Source organism: Mus musculus, chromosome 13 (assembly GCF_000001635.26).
Source record: "Mus musculus strain C57BL/6J chromosome 13, GRCm38.p6 C57BL/6J".
In the NCBI taxonomy this organism is placed as follows: Eukaryota; Metazoa; Chordata; class Mammalia; order Rodentia; family Muridae; genus Mus; species Mus musculus.
The window spans coordinates 52,490,477-52,503,925 of NC_000079.6; positions in this window are offsets into that span (position 1 = coordinate 52,490,477).

Consider the following 13,449-nt stretch of genomic DNA (forward strand, 5'->3'; position numbering starts at 1 on the left):
CTTTCTTTATTCTCTTGGCACCCGAGTCAGGTCAAGTCCCTAGAGCTGTGCTAAACATGGAAGGGTTTTCCCTCCTCCATTAAACCTCCCTGGATACTCTGTCAAAATCCAAAGGAGTGTCTGGGAGGTGATTCCAGACCTTGTAAAGTTGATTACCCACTGCAGGAACCACCCAGAACTGATGGCTACAACTCAGAAGATAGGAAAAGATGCTAATTATGAAGATGTTATATGCCTTCATTGGGTGCCTCCTATCCTGCTACTGCTGGACTGAAACACCTAACACTAGGAAAGGAAGGGGAGGGGGAGGGGGAGGGGGAGGGGAGGGAGAGGGGGAGGGGGAGGGAGAGGGAGGGGGAGGAGGAGGGGGAGGGGGAGGGAGGGGGAGGGAGGGGGAGGGAGAGGGAAAGAGAGAAACTTATTTTGTACATACTGGAAAGCAGGAAGTTCCAAATCTCCAATGAGCTGTGAGATCGTCTTGCCAAGTCACCACGTGAAGAACAGCAAAAGAGGGCTGAGCTTGCCCTTAGCACACTTCTTCATGCTCTAAGGTGTTAATAAATTAATGTAAGGTTGTATGCATATTTGATACTTGGGAAGAATAAATATATCCCTCGGTAGCCATGAAATAGTTGAAAATGTAAAATATAAATAAAAGCATTAAAATATTTCTTTTTATTTATAACCATATGTATACATGTACGTATGGGTTGGTGGGGGTGAGGGGTGTACACCTTAGAAGGCTCACACATTCAGGTCACCTCAGTGAATCACTTCTCCCTGAGACCCTGTGGCTCAGTGGTATCTTTTTAGATGGCCACTACCCTCAGACTCAGCCAGGATAAGAAAACCAGCATTTTCTGTTCTTTTTATGTGCTAGCATTAAAGTCTTGTTTAAAGGAGTCCCTGCAAGGGCTGGAGAGATGGCTTAGCGGTTAAAGAGGCTTGCTGTGGGGCTGGGGAGATGACTCAGTGGTTAAGCACTGATTGCTCTTCCAGAGCTCCTGAGTTCAAATCCCAGGCAACCATGTAGTGGCTCACAACCAACTGACCAACTGTAAAATGGGATCCTCTTCTGGTGTGCCTGACACACCAGTGTACTCATATACATAGATAAATAAAATCTTTAAAGGAAAAAAAAAAGAAAGAAAGAAAAAAAGAAGAAGGCTTGCTGCTCTTGCAGAGGACCTGGGCTCGGTTTCTAACACCCATTTTAGGTAGCTTACAACCACCTGTCACGCCAACGTCAGGGGACCTGACACCTTCTACTGGCCTCTCCAGGCAACTGCACAGGGGTGTGCATCCCAAGAATAAATATAAATACTAGCACAACACAAACAAAAATAATAACAAATCTATTTTTAAAAGAACTTAGTTGATGACTGAAGGCAGTCATAAATGCAGATGAGAGATCCTAACATCATAATAATGAAGTGTGATTGAGTTTAAAACATAACTCCTTAGGAACAGAGCCAGTATCATTAAACAAAACCCACTGGTTATCCAAAGGGCTCTACAAAATTAAAGGTGGAGAAGCAAACACTCCATAGGAACCAAAAAAACAGAGGTGTTAACAGAGCCTGCCTACTGTGCCTAAAGCCTTGAGCTCCATCTCCAACAAGACATGGCCAGGCGTGGTGGGGCATACCTGGAATACCAGCACTTGAGAGGTAGAGGCAGAGATGCTCAAGGTTAGCCTGAGTTACATAGTGAGTTAGAGGCCATCCTGAAATATCTGAGAATGGATCAAAAGATGAATGAGGCGGGGAATGAGGGAAGGGCAGAGGAGGGGAGAGGAGAGAGAGAAAAGGGGGGTGGGGACTGTACTGTCTTTCTGGTTTACAGGTTAAAAAGGCTTGAATCATCCATCAGCAGCATGGTCCTGCATCCACTAAGATGCATCTCAATGGACATGTGTATTTCAGGATGTATATTTTGGTGCTGAGCCTGGAAGCCTTGCAGACAAGCAGAGTCCCCTGGGAGCCTCTATTACAGCCCCAGAGGCAGGTGCTGAGCAGCACTTCAGACTCTCCAGGGCTTGAGTGCTTGCTCCCTGCTGAGCCCAGTCTGTGTCTCTCACAGCCTCTGTAAAGCATCTCTGTTCTCCTCACAGCACACGCCACTGGTGTTCACACACACAGTGTTCTACTTGCTGGTTAGCAGCAGAAGGCCCCTAATCTGACTGCCTTCCTTCTCCCTTCAAGCATTTGCAGAATAATCCACTCAGCCCCAGAACACAGCAAAGAAACGGTACAGATGGTAAGGGATGGAGGAGGCCCTGGAGGTCAGTGTTCCTGCGACTGAGTACCCTTTAGTCCTGGCGGATGTACACATGTCCTTCCAGCAGGACAGCAAGCAGATCACAACAGTGTCCTGTCACCATCAGATCTCAGATGCCAGCAGAAGCCAGGGGCTTCTCTATCGAAGACGAAAGGATCTTGTTTCTTTATAACTTCAGCTCATACTTACTCCTTTTACTAAGTACTTATAGGGCAAAGACATTGTTCCACTTCTGAGCTACCTGAGACTAGGATCAGCTGCTTCCTGTAGGAGTTGCTCCCTAGAAGGATAAGATGGGGCAGGGGCTGCAGAGATGGCAAGGCATGGCCATAAAACAGGAGGTGGAGGAGGAAGAAGAGGAGGAGAAGGAGGAGGAAGAGGGGGACAAGAAGGAGGAGGAAGAAGAGGAGGAGAAGGAGGAGGAAGAGGAGGAGAAGAAGGAGGAAGAGGAGGAAGAAGAAGGAGGAAGAGGGGACAAGAAGGAGGAGGAAGAAGAAGCTGAATCTGACAAGAGAGGTCATGGGGCAAAGGTGCTTGCTGTGAACACCTAGAAAACAGAGTTGCATCCCCAGACCCCACCCATGCAAAGACGGAAGGAGAGAGACAACTGCACAGTGTTGTCCTCTCATGTCCGCGCCCATGCACGTGCACAGTAAAAAGCTTTAAAGTGAAAATGCTGGGCTGGAGAGATGAGTCAGCAGTTAAGAACACCAACTGCTCTTCCAGAGGTCCTGAGTTCAATTCCCAGCAACCACATGGTGGCTCACAGCCATCTGTCATGGGATCTGATGCCCTCTTCTGGTGTGTCTGAAGACAGCTAAGGTGTACTCATATAAATAAAATAAATCTTTAAAAAAGTAAAGTGAAAACTTCAATTAATAAAACAACTATTATACATACTCTGCTGTCAAGGTGAACACCTTAGAGCCAGTGCCTTCTCTGGAAGCCCTGTCGCCCTATCAGACACACCAACCCATGCTGTTTCCATGGTTCCCACCCAACGCTAGCCAGTTCTCCTTCTGAGATCCTTGAATTCACAGATTCCAGGGCTGGAGATGGCCCAAAGGTTCAGAGCACCAGCTGCTCTTTTGAAAGATTCAGGTTGGATTCCAGGAACCCACACAGCTGCTCACATTTGTAATCCCAGTTCCAGGGGATCTGATGCTGTCTTCTGGTCTCCTCAGAAACAAGCAGACATGTGGGGGCACAGACATACATGCAGGCAAAACTCCTTACATACAAAGTAAAATTTTAAAAATTAAATATCCCATCCTGGTTTCCAAAGCCCTACATAACCCTTTCTCTTCGTTCCCCTCCAAAGCCATGACATCACCGTCACAAATAACATTTGCCCACAGTCACTACGAGCTAACATCAGCCTGGTGGAATCAGCAGTTCTCAGCATCCTTTGGGGAAACTAACAGCTGACAGTCAAGGACCATGAGACTCCTGTGCAGGACCAGCACTAACATGGTTCACACACTATCTTAGTCAGGGTTTCTATTCCTGCACAAACATCATGACCAAGAAGCAAGTTGGGGAGGAAAGGATTTATTTAGCTTACACTTCCATACTGCTGTTCATCACCAAAGGAAGTCAGGACAGGAACTCAAGAAGGTCAGGAAGCAGGAGCTGATGCAGAGGCCATGGAGGGATGCTGCTTACTGGCTCGCTTGCCCTGGCTTGCTCAGCTTGCTCTCCTATAGAACCCAGGACTACCAGCCCAGGATGGCACCATCCACAATTGGCTGGGCCCTCCCATCCTTGATCACTGATTGAGAAAATGCCTTACAACTGGATCTCATGGAGGCATTTCCTCAAGGGAGGCTCCTTTCTCTGTGATAACTCCAGCTTGTGTCAAGTTGACACACAAAACCAGCCAGTACACACACACACACACACACAATGTGATTTCTGGTTGTTTCTAATAAATTCACATATTAGAATGTTTTTTCTTGTGCTGTTAAGCATTCTCTTGGGTTTCTAGAATGCTTCTTAGAACAAAATGTAAACAAAACACTGAGTTTGTTGTTGTTTTTTTAAATCCACTATATTCTAGACAGATTCTCAAAAATCATCCCTGTGACCCACTATCAGTGCCAGCAGTGATTACCTTGTACACCCCAAGGTGTACTGAGCTTTGCTGTTGTTGTTGCTGCTGCTGCTGTTGTTCTTGTTGAGTTCTTTAGGTGTATGAGTCTCCTGCCCACTTGTATATCTGTGTAATGTGTGCATGCCTGATACCTGCAGAGGCCAGAAGAGGGCATCAGAGCCTCTGGAACTGGAGTTAGAGATAATTGTGAGCTGTCATGTGGATGCTGGGAATCAATATATATGAAATGACACCATATATATATATATATATATATATATATATATATATATATATATATATATATATGTATATATATATTCCCATATGTATGTGGGGTTTATTAGAATGACTTATAGGTTGTGGTCTAATTAATCCAACAATGGCTGCCTTAGAAGGTTGAAGAATCCAGTATTTTTTCAGTGTGTGAGGCTGGATGCCTCAGCTGGTCTTCAGTGCCAGAATTCTAAGCCAGAATCCCAAAGAAGTAGACTCTGAGGCCAGTGAAGACATGGACTTGCTACCAGCCTTCCTGCCTCCAAAGACCTGGATTAAAGGTGTGCCTTCCCATCTCAACAATCCAGATTAGAAGTGGGTGTTCCCACTATAAATGACTTAATTAAGCAAAAAATCCCTCACAGGTGTGCCTAGCCATCTTTTGGGTTTTAGTTAATTCCAGATGTAATCAAATTGACAACCAAAGTGGCCATCACAGTATTCTGAGACTTATATGTGTCCTGCCCCTTAGCTGACAGTAACTACAGAGCTCCTAAGGGAGGAATAGAGCCCAAGGAGCCTTTCCCCCATCCACGAGGGAATATTCATGCCCCAGTCTTATACAGGGACTATGATTTAATGAGGACACCAGCCACAGAATGTCTGGAAGACAGTGTCTCGCCGCACCCCTTCCCATCCTCTAGCAATACGATCTTTCTTTTGCTTTCTCTTTGATGTTCCCCTGAGCCGTGGAAGGAACAGTCACTTATTCTTAACACTTTGACTCATTATGAGTCTCTCCGTTACCCATGGCCCACTGTGAACAGAAGCTTCTGTGAGTCAGGCTGACTATAAACATGTCCGGGTATAAACATCACTACCAAGAAGGCGGTTTCAGCACCGTGGTGACACACACCCCTTTACCCAGAGTTTTGGAGGCAGAGGCAGAGGGATCTCTGTGTTTGAGGCCAGCCTGTTCTACAAAGTGAGTTCCAGGATAACCGGGAATATACAGTAACACTAGGTCAAAAAAAAAAAAAAAAAAAAAAAAAAAAAAAAGGCAACAATTTCAACAGAAGTTTCTCAAAACTAACCAGGTGGGTAGGAAACAGTTGACAGTGACTTAAGTAAGGCCTGATCTGGCTCTGAGGACTGTGTGGCTTACTTTATTGAAGCTACAAATGTGTCCATCTCTCCTAAATCACACAACATGAATGTATGAATTAGAAACTAAAAGAAAAAATGAAAGAGAATAATTTAAAACAGCCATGATTTATTGATGGCGGTTGGTGTCAGGAAATTTGCAAATATCTTAAATCCTCTAAGCCAGCACATCTCAGAAGTTAATATGCTCGAGTGTTGACCATGGATCTTGTTAAAGGGCGGTTCAATCCAGTAGCTCCGTGGCCAGATTCAGAGCGGCTTGTAGCTTGTAGGGATTGGAAGTATTTCCTAGTCTAGATTCAGGATCTGGGACTCTGGACACACTCAAATTCATAAAATTGTATACCAGAGATAATGCATTTTAAAGGAGTAAACTTTAGGGCTTTAACGATGGGTCAGTGAATAGGAGCATTTGTTCTGTTGGCACGAGGACCTGAGAGTCTATAACCCCAATGTTGGAAAGAAGAGACAGGCAGAATCCTGGAAGTTTGATGGTGAGAGACCCTGTATTATAAAAATACAGCAAAGAGTGACAAAAGAAGACCCCTTACATCTACATTTTGTCTCTCTGTGTGTGCACTCATGTGTATACTTACATGCATATGTATCACAAATACTCATGCCACACACACAAATAAATAAACATAATTAATAATCACACACATATAACAACATCAGTCTGTCTTGTTATAATACCCTGGTAATGTCACCATCCTTGTCATAATGTTCTGCAAAGAGAAAGAGAGAGAGAAAGAGAGAGAGAGAGAGAGAGAGAGAGAGAGAGAGAGAGAGAGAGAGATATTCCACCAAATAAGTAGCTAAGAATCTGAAAAACAATGGGCAATACCATGAAAGGAGAAAAAGCAGAAAAGCCTGGAACTGCTTGGAGTGAAAAACTAAACATGGACACCTGACACCCAAATGCAAGGTGTAACCCTTGGTCTCTTCATGACAGACCGGTGTGGCAGGAAACAGTGATGCCATAAAGATGAAAGGTGACTGTGAGCTCTGAAGATAAGGTACAGTCTGACGTGCACATGGCTGAACAGAGTCACTGTGTTTGCAGTAGGAAATCATGGCAGCATGATAGTGTCTACAGCTCGTGAGCAGAGGCCTGGGCAAGAGCCACAAAGCAACAGAGGGATTTGGAACTGGCAGTATGTTAACTGAAGGGTTTGTGAACAAATGTCATACTAAATCAGAGTGTAGCAATGTTTTGCTGGCTGCAACAAATCGCCACAATGTTAGCAATATAAAGCAATGCAAGTCTTACTTTTGGTTTTGGAAGTCAGAAGCTCAAAATGGATCTGATGCAGCATTCACCCATGAAGGCTCTTAAAGAAAATCCATTTCTCTCTCTCTCTCTCTCTCTCTCTCTCTCTCTCTCTCTCTCTCTCTCTCTCTCAGTTCCATCTAGAGTCTCCTGCCTTGTGAATCTTGTAACTTCCTGAGTGCCACATCCTGTTGGCTCCTGACCCTTTTCCCTTCCTCCTCCTCCTCCTCCTCCTCCTCCTCCTCCTCCTCCTCCTCCTCCTCCTCCTTCCCTGTGTTGGAGGTTCTCTTCTCTTCTTCTGAGGACCATTGGACCATACAGTATTGGCTCCCTACTTCCAGGTTTTTAATTTGTCATGTTTGCAGCCAGTGGGTTTACTCAGTTACTTACTTGTCTAATGTTGTGGTAAGACACCATGACCAAAACAGCTCATAGAATAAAGTTTATTGGGCCTTACGTTTTCAGAGAGTAGGAGTCCATGAGGGTAGAACAAAGGCACGGTGGCAGGAACAGCTGAGAGCTCCATAAGTAGAAGGCAGGGAGAAAGAACACTAAGAATGACAGCCAGATTTTTCTGTAGCCTCAAAGTTTGTCCCCAGTAACACACCTCCTCCAACAAGGCTTTATCTCCTAATCTTTCCCAATCAGTTCCACCAACTGGGGACCAAATGTTAACGTATAAAAGATTATGGGAGCCATTCTCATTAAAACTACCACGTGGGGGTATTTACAGGAGCAGGGGTGAATCAAGTAAAGTTGTATTACTCAAAGACCCAGGGAAGTTTGGCTGAGAAACCAGAAAAGATGTGCCTAACTTGCAGTTGGCTGTACTGATGAGTCAGTCTCCTTCTCTCAGAAGTTATAAATACTTTAATATCATCGGGGAGGGGCCTTGCAAATCTTGTAACTTTCTGAGTTTCTTAGGCCATGTAAGTTTTGTGAATTTCCTGAGTCTTATAAGGCCCCTTCCTTCTGCCTAGAATGTTTCAATCCAGCGGAAATAGCTACATGACACAACATAAAAATAAGAGAGCAGCCATCACTACAGATCCCACTGACATTCAAAGGCTGATAAGAGAAATTTAATAACAAAGGACCATCTATTCATGCAATTCCTTAAAAATGATGACTACTGAAGTTTCCTCAAGATGAAGAAAGTTCCATTCAGTGGTAATGCGTGAAGTAGACTGAAAGAAGGACAGATAGCACTTGGTAAAAGTGATATAGCCTGTGGTTTTCTACAATGTTTCCATCTGTTGAGAGATGTTTCCTTGATGAGGGGTGAAGACCACACTTATCAGTTTATAGATTATTGCTAGAGATTATATAGATTATTGATTGTAGATTCTCTTCCAATAACCATGACTTCATTAGCACTAAGTAAGTAGTCAGCCAAGTTTCCAGGCATCTTATCTCTCTTGTTGGGTGAGACCTAAGTTCACAAGTTGCCCAGATGTGAGCTGAACAAGGATAATATATTAAATCCTTGGTTATTATTCTCCTTATTTATAAAAGGTCTTGCATGTTATCTCTGGTCTTTGTATCTGCTGAAGTTTGAAGATGAAGTGCTCCCCCAATGGCTGCTGTATTTGATCATCTGGTCTCCAGCTGCTGGCCCTGAATTGGAAGGTTGTGGAACTTTTAAGAGGTAGAGCCTTACTGGAGGAAGAGGAGTTGATAGTATGGCCACATTTCTTAGATGCACTTCCTGACTTAGTCTGCTTCCTGACTTCAGATGTGATGTGACCAACTCTCTTCTTCTGCAAATGAACACACCTTCCCTCCCATGGTCTGTATCACTCCTAACTGTAAGTCCAGATAAACCCTTCACCCTTTAAACTGTTTCTTGTCAAGTCTTTGGTCAGGGCAATGACAACAACATAGTATTTGATCACTTTCCTCATTCCTATGCCTTGTTTCTTTTGGTTGTAGGGAAAGAAGAACTAGAAATCAAGCTTTCTCAGACTTTGACAGACTACCCATGGCTCCTAGCTGGGTTCATACTGTTCCCTCCATGCTTCACAATGAAATAGATATTATATGCAAAACTTTAAGTGGCATTTAATTACATTGCCTTGCAGAATTAGATGATGTGGAAGCTGAGTGTCTATTCCTTCACATAATCTAGGACTCTTCTTTTGAATAACAGCCTAACCATCCTTTGACTAATTGCCATGGTGACAAGCTTTAGCATTTAGAATCCCTGTCTGCCCTGAGCATGATTCCAACATCAGCTACCCCAGAACTTCCTACCTTCAACTGCCCTACCTCTCCCCTGCCTTTTCTGGTTTTTATTGATTTTCTATGACAGGCTGTCATGTAGACTAATCAGGCCTCAAACTCCCTAGGCCTTGGAGGATGACCTTGGGTTTTGGATCCTCCTGAATCTTGGGATTACATTCACGACTCCACCCAGTTTACCAGTACTGGGGATAGAATACAGGGGTTTTAACACTTGGCAAGCATCCTATTAACTGAGCTACATCCCTACTCCATCATTCCTTTCATTAACAAGGAACTAAGCTACTTTTCTTCTACCTTCTGGATAGGAATCCTCTTGCCCTCAAGACCATATTCAACAAAACCTCCTGCAGCAAGACTCAAAAGTTCATGAGACTTTGTCCTTCTGGTCTTGTCTAAATCCACAGCAAATGGATATTGTGTAGAAACTGGAAATAACTGAAGCCTAGTGGGTATGCAATGTGCCACAATGAGAGGAGTGGCCCGCATGCAGGTGCCAGCCTTGTCTTACTACATGAGGTCCTGTTTCTTATTCTCACACCTAGGGTGTCCCGTATCCTACTCTACATTGACTTCTGACTTTTCTTTATAAACGAATATCTCAGTTAAAATTATGGATTCTAGCAAACTTTATATGCCCCAGTACAGGGGAACACCAGGGCCAAAAAGGGGGAGTGAGTGGGTAGGGGAGTGGGGGTGGGTGGGTATGGGGGACTTTTGGTATAGCATTGGAAATGTAAATGAGCTAAATACCTAATAAAAATGGAAAAAAAATTATGGATTCTAGGTGGGTACAATCTAACAGAAAAACAATTTGAGTTTCCAGCTGTGATGATATTTTGACCAGATTGAGAGATGCTGAAAGGGTTGGGAATATAGTCCTCTTGGGGTGTCTGTAAAAATGCTTTCAGGAGATGCTTGCATACTAGGTCAAAGAACTGGTTATGCAAGAGTCCCTTCCAAGTGGGCAGCACTATCCATATAGGGGAGAGTCTGGATGGCACACATGAGCAGACCATTCTCTCTCTCTCTCTCTCTCTCTCTCTCTCTCTCTCTCTCTCTCTCTCTCTTTCTCTCAGGATGTAATTTTGAGACAGGGTCTCACTCTGTGTAGCTCACACTGGCCTCCAATTGATGACCCCCCCCCTGCCTTATCCCCCAAGCGCCTGGATTACAGGTGTGTGTCACTGTGACTAGATTTTGTATTGAATATTCAGCATGCAGAATTTGCAGATAAGGAGGAGGTGTGGCCCACACTCACATGGTTTTGTGCACAGAGACGATAAAGCAGATAATGAGTGGACAGTCTGCTGTGTTGCCCATTCTCACCCTTCCAGAATAGGAATTAGGAATTTGAGTTGGGACCTGTGAGTTCTATAGCTGATGCTCTTTTCCAGCAGATGAGGAGATGACCACGTTAACAATGCCAAAGAAAGCAGTAGAGTGGTAGGATAAAGCCAGGGATCCTGCAAAGCTCCCCTATGGAATAATGACCTACCCAACAGTCATTCTTCTCTTGTTGCCTTCTGCCTGTGGGCTGTCTACTGTGACTCCATTACCTGTAACCAAGCTGGAAAAATACAGACAAAAATCCCCAGGTCCCCTGGGTTGTCAGACAAGGAGACCCTCATAACCATACCCTACTAAAAAAAAAAATCTCACCACCACCATCACCCCCAGCTCTTATCTAGGAGATTTCTACTTCATGGGCCTTCTGGGGGATGACACCCAATGCCCATTACAGTCTCTGCTGCTGCTGACGGAGGGTAAGGACCTTCAGGAAGACTCCATCCCTCACTTATGTCCCTCGGTCCTGGCTGACCCAGTATCTGGAGCAAGGGTAATTTTGGCATGAGGAGGGGGAAGTCTGCTCTTGCACTGGGAGCAGGAGCCCACCACACGCCATCTCCACAGAGAACTCAAAAGGAAGGCTTCTTTAATGGGAAGGTAAATGGCAGTCTGAAGCTTCCTATATTTAGTGCTTCCTGAGAGCTGCTATTTTGGGCTATGTGTGAATGGAAGCAGACAGCCCGGAGTTTGGAGTGTAACGAGAAGCAGTAAAAATGTGACCTAAAAAAGACAGATCCCAGCAGAGCGATCCCAGACCACGTGCCGGAGATGAGTCCTCGTCCATTAGTGGAAAGCCCAGCCTGGCAGCCAGAAAAGGAAAAGAAGGCTTGGGTTTTGATGCTGGCTGGCTGGGTGCCATCTCCAGCTTCTGGCCTGGAGAATCTCTTTCTCTGGAGGATGTTGCATGTGGAAGGCACACTCGGGGACAGCGCAGGGCTGTTATGTAGTTGGTGGGCTTCTTCAATTTAAAGAGATGCTTCATCATTTCCAACCATAGTTGAAGGATTTGGCAGATGACTCTGCCTCAGCCATAGTCCTAAGATTATTCATTCATTCTCTCTCTCTCTCTCTCTCTCTCTCTCTCTCTCTCTCTCTCTCTCTCTCTCTCCCTGAAAAGGCTGTGTACTACCTCCAACAGGAATCAGCGGCCCTGTTCCAAACACATTGCAAGGCTCATTTACTCAAAGGTGATTAGGAAAAAAAAAACTCAATTAAGAGGAGTCTTCAATTCTCTGAGTGTTCTGGGGAATCTAAGTCCTTACTTGGCTTAATTAAGCTCTAGCAGGGAAACTTTTCCATTAAAACATTTTGTTCATGTGATGTGTGTGTGATGTATGTGTGTGTGTGTGTGTGAATATGCATATAATATATGTGTACATATGTAGTCTTGGTTTTGTAAGTCTAATTTAAGTCTTCTTTGATTAAGTCACCAATGATGCCTGGAGATGACTAGTGTGAAAATAGTGTCTTGCCATCTAGGAATACATGAACCTCCATGCTGTCAGACATGCCTACAAGTGTGTGCATGTATGTGTATGTCTCTCTCTCTCTCTCTCTCTCTCTCTCTCTCTCTCTCTCTCTCTGTGTGTGTGTGTGTGTGTGTGTGTGTGTGTGTGTGTGTGTGTGTGCATGCATCTTATATAATTAAGACTGGAAGGACATCTCTTGATGCTGGGATGGGATGCTCCTGAGTCTAGATCCCTTTGTAACACTTCATCTGCTCAGGGGAGTCTGATAAATAGCAACCAGAATATCTTTACACTCTGGGGAAACCAATGGGACCCACTCATAGATAGGAAAGGCTGGATAAAGCATCATTGATTGTGAAATGGGGAGGGCGGGTTGAAAGGCAGACGGGAACTGGAAGGCATGGAGTGCAGACAGCATGACCAAAAAGCTGTTCAAAAGACTTCTAAAATGGGAAAGTTTCTGCACCTTTGTATTTGCACAGAACAAATTCTGCACTGCAGACCTTCCCTATCATATGTATGCTTGCTTCCACGGAAGGCTCAGATGTGGCAAGCCAGCACCCAGCGCTTTGGGTATTGCATTAAATGAATCCCATGCCCACCCTGCAGATTCATGCCCCTTCTGCAGAAGCACAGAGTAGAAGCCAACCACAGTCACTCGGTCAGCAGCAGAGTCAGGACTATCATTTCTGGTCTGTTTACTGGATTTTTTAAAAAGCAGGCTTTATTTAACAGTCTGTGGAGTAAGAAGAATGGACAGGTGGCAGAACCCAAGTCCAGAAGCAATTGCTAGGGGGTTTGTCCTTATTTAATTACCTGAAGGAAGCGAGTGTGCAGAACTGGTTTCCTTGCTGATTAGTCGGTGTCTCACCTTCCTTCTCCCTCCCCTGTCCATGCCTGAGGCATCAGCCCCTACTTCCACCCAGGGCCAGGAGCAACGAGGAAAATTTCCCAGGAACCCTCCAGGGGAGCTTGTTACTGTCCAATACAGGCTCAGAACCTTTAATTCCCCCAAGGCCATGTGGCTGGGGCTGGCAGAGCAGCAGGTCCACACCATGGCAGCCAGATCAACCCTTAAACATCTGAAGTGCAGGGCTGGACAGATGACTTAGTCAGCAAAGTGCAAAGACCCGAGTTTAGATCTTCAGACAGCCACATAAAAACCCAGACGATGCATGGGGTAACCTGACTCTCTGTAGCTCTCTATGTCATGCCACAGTGTGTGTGTGGCTTGAGTAAAATATATATCTCCTAATAATCCTAATAATCTGTATATGTATATCATGTATATGTGTGTGTGTGTGTGTGTGTGTGTGTGTGTGTGTGTGTGTGTGTGTATGTCATTCCCTAGCATTTGAAACTCA